Raw genomic sequence first — 10418 nt, forward strand, 5'->3', positions numbered from 1 at the left:
TCGGGGCATCAGCCAATGACCCTAAAGCCTATTGCTAAGGAGCCAAAGATATATGAGACGACTTTAGCAGATCTCACCAAGACTATTCAAGAGAGTCTTAGAGACAATCGTGCTTTGGAAAACAATCATATGTATCCAAGAAGGGAGCAACAATGGTGCTCAGTATTCTATGGGCCGCATAGTACCAGTGAATGCCCTACTTTTAGAGTAAAATTCAATGGGAACTGTAATGCATGTGGGAGGTATGGTCATCAAGGTAAGGATTGCATAGTATTTAAGCGTGCGATGGCCAATAGACCAACCTTAGCATGGACAGACACACCTCAAGTGCATGCATTGATGCCGGTCCCACCTCTTGAACAAACAGCACAACACATGGTCCCTAGGGCCCAAAATGTTGTTCAAACAACACCCTTACCACCTCCAGTGCTAGGACCGCAATCACCACATCCGAGAATCACTTTTGTGAATCAAGTGGGTTGTGAGTCATCTATTACTTGTTTGGAAGGCTGTGAGGAAGATATAGATCCTAATATTGCCTATGGGATGGATGTGCTTGAAGAAAGTCCACAATACTACATGGAGGACTATTGGGGACAAGTCAAACCTGTCTATCAAGTAGCTGCTCTTGCGGCAAGAGGCCAAAATATCAATTACACTGCTAAGAGACCACCTCTTCAATGCTATGAGTGTGGAGGTCGGCATCGTGTAGCCGAGTGTCCTATTGGCTACAAAAGAACGCCACACTAATGCAAACCAATCAAGCGAGCACGTCTACAATGCCGATACTCATGTGTAATCGATGTGGCATAGATCATTTGATTGCCCAATGTCCAAATAATCCAAATGCACCGAAGATCACGCCATTCAACTTGATTGAAGTTACTGAGGAGACATCACAAAGTACACCTATGGTACCAGTAAACGTACTCACACGATCGATGCTCCAAAAACAAAATTATGTTCTTTAGGAAAGAGACACGGCATCAATTGCCCAATCTCAAAAAAAGAAGAAAACACGAAGGAAGAGATTGCAAAAAGCAGCGGAGTCAGACCCCAATTCAAAAACCAACATAGGGACTGGTGACGACCCCGTATATATGAACGACGCTGAAGAGGATTCTGATTCAGGTGAAACCATGGAGACCAAAACGACCACTAAGATAGAAACCAACAAGGAAGATCTTCATGAGCCACAATGGCCAGATCCAAGAAGAAGATAGGAACTTATTCAAACCCTATAGAGGAGATTGAGCGAGTCAAACAATTAAGGAGTTTGGTAGAAGATACCCAAAGGGATCTAGAACCAACACCTAGGCAGATCCAAATTACAGAAACCGTGTTCCCTACGCAACAACAACCTCACCAAGTCCATAGACAATTAGCCATACCTAGTGTCATCCAAGAAGAAAGTGACTTAAAGTGGGTGTACGCACTTCTTGATGGAAAGAACGTTTATAGAGGGACTACCTGATCCTATCGAAGAAATGAAGATCCCATCTTCCCCATGTCAAGGGGCTGAAGCCCAAAGGTGCCATTAAACATTGCCAAATTGATGGATTTCATGTCTTCAAAAGTTAGAACCACCATCATGTCCAAACTATATAAAGACCCTGAGCTAGTCTCAGTTCTTCGAGCCTTCCTCAATGGCGAACTGAATTTTGGGCTACCACAATTTGCACAGATGGATGGAGATGGGGAGATGCCAATAGAGGAGGAACACTTAGATCCACAACCCAACCTAGATGAGAACCTTGTTATAGAAATACATGTTAACAAGTTGGGACAATACTTTGAGGGTGATGAATCCAATGAGACCATACCAATCACTACTAAGAGATTAACTGTGAAGGGAATCCTTGATGGTGGCGCTGGGGTTAGCATTGTGACTAAAAATTGCTGGGAAACTATGGGAAGACCTCACCTTGCGACCACAACCATAGTAGTGAAGATGGCCAATGGGTCTATTGTTAAACCTATTGGGATGCTAGAAGGTCTCAAGATCAAGGTCTTTGGACATAAAATAAGGATTACCTTCATTGTTATGGATTCCTCCAAACACACTATGGCATCGAAGATGATCTTAGGACGTCCTTTCATGAGGGAAGCAAAAATGGTGCATGACTGATCTAAAAACCATGTCTACTTGTAGTTCCAAGATTCTGTCATTCGAGTGGATCTTGTGACTAGTCGAGCACATCCTCTAGGAAACAGGTTTATAATTGATCATAGATCTGACACCACAGTTCACTCAGCCCCATCGCAGTATTGTTACACGTGTAAAGCGGACACTGATGTTGGGGAAGATTCTCCTTATATGGATGTACTACCTGGAATGACTGAGTTGGACAATGTGGATTGGCTCAACCTAGAAGCAACCATAAACACTTGTGGAAATAGGGGGACGACCTGGGTAACACCTAAGGGGGATGAAATGCCACCACTCGTACCCTTAAATATGCTAGAAGCAATGCATATAGCTTCTGATGACCTACAAGATGAAAGAAGATGAAAGTTTGATTGGCATTGGAACCATTAGCGCCTCACAAGACTATATCCCACACGATTTGGGGTCATAATCATTAATTGAAATTGACTCTGAGGACGAAGAATTTGAGTTAAATCTTAGTGAAAATGTGGGGACAAACCATTCAGGGCCCAGTGGTACCAAGGGAGCAGAAGACACAAGAAGCGATCATCTAGTGACTCTTCACTAGAGATCCGGCCGTAATTGAAAATTAAACAAGAAGAGTAAGAGATATAAGAGGCGACGATATCGAGCAAATGTGCATGCTAGAATAAATGAAAAGAAATCTACCGTAGAATGGCTTAATTATATAGGGGCATGTGATGCTCATCAGAAGTTGGTAGATAACTGGGGTGAATACCTTCAAAGCGTTATGTGGTGTAGTCCACAACCCATTGACATCGCACAACTAGAGGCTACAGAGAAGCCAAAGTTGAGCCGTACCGTAAGGAGACGACAAAATCGAGAGTTAGCTCAACAACAAAAGGAATCGAAAGTGAAATCACAGTTCACAGAACAATAGGACCTCACAAACTTACACCCTGCACCTGAACATTTCAAATCCTATACCACAGAGGAACGTAAGGTTGTGTATACAAAGGCTCAAAGAAAACCTATCGATGGGAGGAATGGAGTCTATGACGGTCCAGTGATAGTTAAGGAAATAGAGTTAGCTGACCCAGGAGAAGAGTCTAAACCTGTTTTCATTGCCCAAGATCTGACTGAGGAGTGTGTACTTAAAGAAATTCTCAAGGAATTCAGGGATATATTTGCATGGACATATCATGATATGGAAGGTGTTCCACCTTCCATGGTGCAACACACAATCCCCATGAATAGCATGGCTAAACCAATTCAGCAATGACCCTACCCCATGAATCCTAAATATGAAAAAATCGTTCAAGAAGAGATTGAAAAGCTTGTGGAATGCGGATTTATATACCCTATTGAGCACTCAAAATGGGTGTCTCCAATAGTGATTGTGCCAAAAAAGAATGGGAAACTCAGAGTGTGCGTGGATCTCAAGAAGGTCAATGCCGCCACTAGGAGGGACCCTTACCCCTTGCCATATTCAGAACATGTGCTTCAAAGAGTAGCTAAAACAATCTTTCTAACCGAATTTGGAGTGTTCGCATTTCGTGTTATGGCTTTTGGCTTAACCAATGCCCCATGCTACCTTTCAAAGATTAATAAACACTGCTTTTAGAGAATATTTGAGGGAGTTTTGTGAAGCTTTCTTAGATGAACTTTGTGTTGATTCCTCTTGGAAAGAACATCTATCATGCTTACGGAAAGTGTTTGAGAAGTGTAGATTGTATCATATCTCCTTAAACCCTTTCAAATTCCAATTTTGGGTTAAACATGGAGTCATTTTAGGGCATATAGTGTCCAAAAATGGGATTTCCACATATGAGAGCAAAATTAAAGCCACTGCTGAATTGCCACCACCTAGAAACTATAAAGGAGTTCAAAGGTTCATGGGCCATGTTGGTTATTATCGACGATTTATTTTAAATTTTGCCAAGATAGCTCGTCCTTTGTACAAGCTTCTTATTGAGTTCCAATGGACTGCGGAGTGTGACCATGCTTATGAGTCATTGAAAAAGACCTTGACTAGTGCTCCTATTCTATGAGTGCCCGATTGGAATGTAATTTTCCATGTGCATATTGATGCATCGAACTTTGCTATTGGGTGTGTTCTAGCTCAACCAGGAGAACATAAACTGGACTACCCCATTAGCTTTGCAAGTCGTCAATTGAATGATGCCGAGAGAAACTACACCACTACAGAGCGAGAAGGTTTAGATATGATTTATGCAGTGAAGAAATTTCGCTACTACCTTCTGGCCAACAAGTTTGTGTTCTATGTTGATCATCAAGCCTTATTGTATCTAGTAAATAAACCTTGTTCCATGGGAAGAATTACACGAAGGTTGTTAATTCTCCTTGAGTTTGATTTTACCTTATTTAAGGATGCATCACTTTTTGCAAAAGGATGTGATGAATGCCAGTGTTACAAGATCACACAACGAAAGGATAGGATGCCCTTACATCCTGTTAGAGTGACTCAACCACTTGAAAAATGGGGTTTGGACTTTGTAGGCCCAATTAGTCCGACAGCTCGTAGCACTCAATCTCGATATATTATCGTTTGCCACTCACTATGTGACAAAGTGGATGGAAGCCAGGGCAACACGTAAAGCCAATGCGAGGTCAACTGCCAAGTTTCTGTTTGAGAATATTTTACAAGATTTGGTTGTCCCTTTGAGATCGTGAGTGACAATGGTACTCATTTTATAAATGGAGTAATAAAAGAACTCACTACCAACTTTATGATAGCTCACCATAAGTCCACAACTTATTATCCACAAGCAAATGGCCAAGTTGAGAGCACCAGCAAGACCTTAATCTCTATCTCGACCAAAATGGTGGAAGCTCATCGCACAGATTGGGATTTGAAGCTTACATCAGCTCTATGGGCTTATCGTACTGCGTACAAAGTTGCCATTAACTACACACCATTTAAGATGGTGTATGGCCAAGAAGCGGTTATGCCATGGGAGTTTGTCGTTCCTAGTCTTCGAGTAGCTTCTCAAGAAGGTTGGGATGGTAACCCCTTAGTTGAGCGATTATATATCCTTGAAAGGCTAGATGAAGAGAGGCAATTAGCTGTGCAAAATGCACTTGTGGAGAAAGATAGGGGGAAGAAATGGTTTGACCGTTATCTAAAGAACAAAGATATCAATGTTGGTGATAAAGTCCTTATGTATGTAGTGCGTAACGAAAAGAAAAAGTTGAAATATGTGGGAAAAGGAACATATAGAGTATGTGAGATCACCCCACAAGGAACCATTCGTGTGGAGACTCTTGATGGAGTTGAAACCATTGGATTCCTCAATGGGAGTAAATTTATAAGATACTATGATCCTTTAAGCCAAGAGGAGCTACGTGCCATCCATACAAAAAAGACAGCCAAGGCACAAACATAATTGAAGAAGATACAAGCTCAAGCTGAGGCTAAGGAGCAACAACAACGCATAAGATGAAAATGAGAGGCTAACCTTGGAGTCACACATGCATTCCACGTTGAAACCGATCAGGATTGGTTGGACTCTGACACACCTCTACGATACCCTATTGAGCTAAACAGCACCTATGGAAAAGCGCTATATAACGCGTTATTGGACACGCGTGCTAAATATAATCTGCTATCATATGGGGTGTAGTGTCAGCTAGGGAAGCCACCTCTGTAAGAAAATAAGACGTAGCTAAATAGATTTTTGAGTAGATTACTTAATGGAGAGAGATAGATTTCACACACAAGAGATTATAGAGTAGAGAGAGAGAGAGAGAGTACACACGATATACGTGGTTCACCCAATGTGGGCTACGTCCACGGGAAAGCAGCCACTCAATGGCTTTAGCACTTCAAAAGAAGAAGTAGTTTACAAAGGGATTAAACCCTTGATAGAGCTCCCGCCTTGCTTCACTCTCACCACCTCACACTCACCTTGTTGCATCAACTTCACACTATGAAATGTGTGTAGAAATGGCCTCCTTTTATAGTCCAAAAGGGCTGCCCTCTCTAATGAGAGATAGCCACGTGTAGCCGCCCTTGTGCGAATAAGTCCAAATCGGACCCTCCAATCCGCCCATGTGTGGCCGCCCTTGAGAAGACAAGTCCGCTTTTGAATTCGGCCACTGGCCATTGAATTCGGCCACCGGCCACTGGCCATTAACTTCCGACCACAGGCCACTGGCCATTGACTTCCGACCACCGGCCATCGGTCATTGACTACCGGCCACCGGCCAACCGACCGGTTGTTTTCCAACCACTTTCCAACCGCCGTCCGGCCATAATATTCCGGCGAAAAAAAGTCTCGGGGGGCTCCGCCCCCAAGGCCTCTAAAGTTGCCCCTGATTCTTGTCCGTGAAAATTTTGGTTTTCGGTGAGTGATTTTCCTTCACGCACGATGGCTTCTCCTCATAATGGGGGCCTTACAAATGTGCGCTTTTACCACAGAAAATTACAAGGGTAAATCAGGCTCCATACTTAACAACCTCTATCTGAGAGTATTATCCAAGTCAAGGGTGTCAACAAGAAAAAAACTTCGATTTTTGGAATCTGGCACTCTTCTGTCAGTTATGACATTGGGGTTGTAGCTCAGACTTTTTGGTCATGCCTGTTGGAAATATGGAGGGTAATATAAACCTAGGACGCACGTGGATGATAGCCACCAAATGCACTATTGATTGGGGGACAGGGGGTGTCACAACACAGAAACCAACTCTTAGCCCTGCCACTCAAGCCATAGTCCCTGAGATATTGCCTTTTAAGGAAATAAAACCCAAAACATTGCATGTCCAAGAGGTTGAACCATATGTTCCCATAGCCCAACCCTCTAGAGCTTCAACTGATGTAGTTGAAATAAAGCTTGAGACACACAAGACCCATCCCAATATAGCAAAGAAAACATACAAGTGGGTCCCTAAAGCTTCTTTAGCGACCATAGCCAGTGCTAAAAGACAGGATCCTGGTAAGAGACGTCCCATTCGCCCCAAGAAATGTAAAGAAACGTTGCACTGCATTCCTAAAAAAACTATTGGAAGCCCAAGGCTACTTTAAAGGAAATGATCAAATCTGGGTGCCAAAACGTAAATTGTGCTCTTACTTGTCACCGGGCCCATGTGAGCTCCATCCTGTGGCTCCAAAACAAATTGAAGATCGCGAAAAGGAAAAAATCACGGAATGTTAAACACCTGCTCCAGAGGTAGTTTGGGTACCGAAGAAAGAACGATTTGTTCCACCTACCTCAAGAACAACGAATTCAAATGAAGCTTCTTGCTCTTTGTGTAGTTCCTATACAGAAATAGAAGCTTCAACACAACCTCCACCTACCATTGTACATATCCCATTGTAAGTTCACCACCTACAACAATGTTGCAAATAAAATCATGGGAGAGTACCTTACCACCCTTGCAACTAGATGAAACACATAGGGCGTTCGAAAACTAGTGGTAAAAGCTTTCACCCATAACAACTTGGAACAATTGGTTTCAAAGGTGACGACATCATTCCAAAAGGTATGATCTACCCAAGGAGGGGGAGAGTGTTTGCTGACATCCATCATTCACTTGCTTCCCTCTCAACCTTCCTCCATGACCTCTTAATCTCCAATCTTAGGGAATGTATATATAAAGCCTTATACTCACAAAAACAAGATAAAAAAGTAAAAGAGCAAGAGCCATAACACAAAATCATAAAAACACATTATGCACAAGAACACGACCCTTGTAATATTTGCACTCTAGCCATCATCTATTTGTGTGTACAGATATGGCTAGTATGCTAGAGTCATCCACTCCTACCTTGGGTGAGAGGTACCCTCGTTATTTTTCACAAATATTTCACATGGTCTTTCCGGTGCTTGCCTGTGAATGGGATTTGGTAGGTACACTAGCATGTGAGAGGAATTTCGAGGAGTTAGAATGGCTGATACGTCTCTTGACCACGATTGATCCATACTTAGTAGAGAGTGTATCTCCCATTGCACAAGCCTATCCTTTTGACCAAGATGACTATAGGCGTTTAGTGACCTTCTTAGTAAACATTGGTGCTTCTAATGATGAATAAGATTTACATGATTATACGGATGGCACATATGGTCTCACGGATGATGACTTTGTTTTTCTCAACGACGAGGATAGGGGTTTAGCCTTAGGGTTTCCCCCCAATCTCTACAATATACTATTCCCTTGACTCTCTAGGGGGAGTGCAAATAATTAGGTTAGGGTTCCTTATGTTTTTTTAATTGTGTTCAATAAGTGTTGGTACCTTTTCCCACTGATGTGCCTCCTAGAGGTATTCTTTGTGTTTCCTAGTGTGTACAGAGACGTGTTGTTGTTGTTAGGATTTGGACCTTCATGGAATCTTTCTCTCATTCACACTTCAAATCAAGCGCGACCATCAACACAAACATGTGTTTTTTGTCCATTAGCATTGCCCCTTATCTTTTTGCATCCATGTTTGTCTGCTTTAATTGTTATTGATAGCATAATATCCAGCACATTTGCTTAGTATCAAACATTAAATTCAATGTAATTTTTTGTCATAATCACTTGTCTAGGTTTAAAAACCGAGGAGTCCGACTAAGCTAGTTTGACCAAGCTAGGTGTCAGAGATCTTCTCTTAATACCATGGGGAATGCCTTCCTAATAATCAATGGTTACTTAGGTTCTTAATCCGATTTAGGCAGCATTGTGTAAAATGTACTAGGGCTTTCTACTGGGCGTAGTTCCTATTGACCTTTAGCTTAAGTATTATAAAGGGAGTTTACTAGTGTGATGAGCCTGGGAAGGGTAACAGTGTTATATGATCCCCCAAAGTTACAAAATTAAAATGCTGAAAACGTACCAAAAATAAATAAATCAAAGTGCCACAATGTAAAATCTTAAGCTGGAAGAGAAATCTCAGCTTGATTTGGTACTTCACTCACATGTATCGCCTATGGTACTAGAGTCCTAGAGGTTCCCAGTGTAGGCGCTTTTCATTGAAAAGCAAAAAACCCAAGGCATATAAAATAAGCACACACATCAAAATTGAATCACTGTGAAAAGACTTTGGGGGGTCAAAGAAAAGGTAATCAGTCAGGCGATGAATATTTCATGAGAATCCTTTTATCGTAGCTTAGCTACAAGGTCTTCTAGGTATAGCCTCTAGTCAGCCCTCGAACATGAAGTACTTGGCTCTCGCAATTAAACAACTTGATTGACCAAAGAAAATTGAGAAGCTTGCCCATGGTATTAATAGTTGATCTTTAGTGCCTTTCGATCGAAAAATTAGCGACCCCAGACTTGTTTAATTTTTTACCTTTACAATTGTTTAGGCGTTTGATTATATTGCAATTTAATGTTTATTGCTGACAAATGTTTAAAATTCTGTTACCAATTAATTTGTCTACCTAAAACTGCATATGCTTTTTAATTGTATATGAGAATGCAATTACTGTGCCAATGTTGTTTGATTTTGCAGTGACTGAAGAAGGTTAAGGACATTCATCTCAAATGCTCTTCCACCTCAATGAACGAGCTTCAACTCAATAGCTTCCAAGGACGGAATCTACATCAGGAAAGGGGGCATGTTAACCCTCACGCACATTCCTATCACCTACAACGGACGTTGTATTATTTATTTGGTAGAATCAGGTACCGGGCTTGTCGGTCCAATAGGAAAAGGGTAAGAGTGATCTCCGATGAGAGGCGCACTCTAACTGGAACATTCAAGGGATTAGTTGGCTAAGCATGGGTGCCAAGTGTGAATGAGGCGAGCTCATATAAAAGTCAACTAAACCTAAAATTCATTCATTCTCTCATTTGTGCAATTGAAGAGTGCTCTTGCTCCATCTCCATCTTCTTCTTCTTCATCTCCTTGTGTGTGTGTATGCGAGAGAGACAGAATGAGAGAGAGAGAGAGAGTGCGATTGAGCATTGCGGCGGCACGACGGTGGCGAGGCGGTTGAGCGCGGCGTAGCGGCGTCTCCCTCTTCTTCGCAGTGAGGAATTATCCACGACAGCAAGCGTAGAGCGATGAGTGACACACCATCGTATTCTTTGAGTTTACTAGTTAGGCTAGTCACGTGCTTGGAGCCATCTGTGGCTCGCACACAGTGTATTGGCAAGTTCCTTGCATTGACACGTGCGACATACGTGCACAGGGTCGACCAAGTAGAGAGAGAGTTGGCATTTTTAGTCTAACTCACTTTGCTACACACACACACACACAAACACACACACAACTCATGTATTGAGCAAGGACTCCGTCTCCTTCTCCAAGCATTGGGAAGTAGAGGCCTACACCAACAACTCTTGGCTATGGAATGCAAATCCAACC

The sequence above is a fragment of the Adiantum capillus-veneris genome, chromosome 24 (genome assembly GCF_014529385.1).
Source record: "Adiantum capillus-veneris isolate H3 chromosome 24, ASM1452938v2, whole genome shotgun sequence".
Lineage (NCBI taxonomy): Eukaryota > Viridiplantae > Streptophyta > Polypodiopsida > Polypodiales > Pteridaceae > Adiantum > Adiantum capillus-veneris.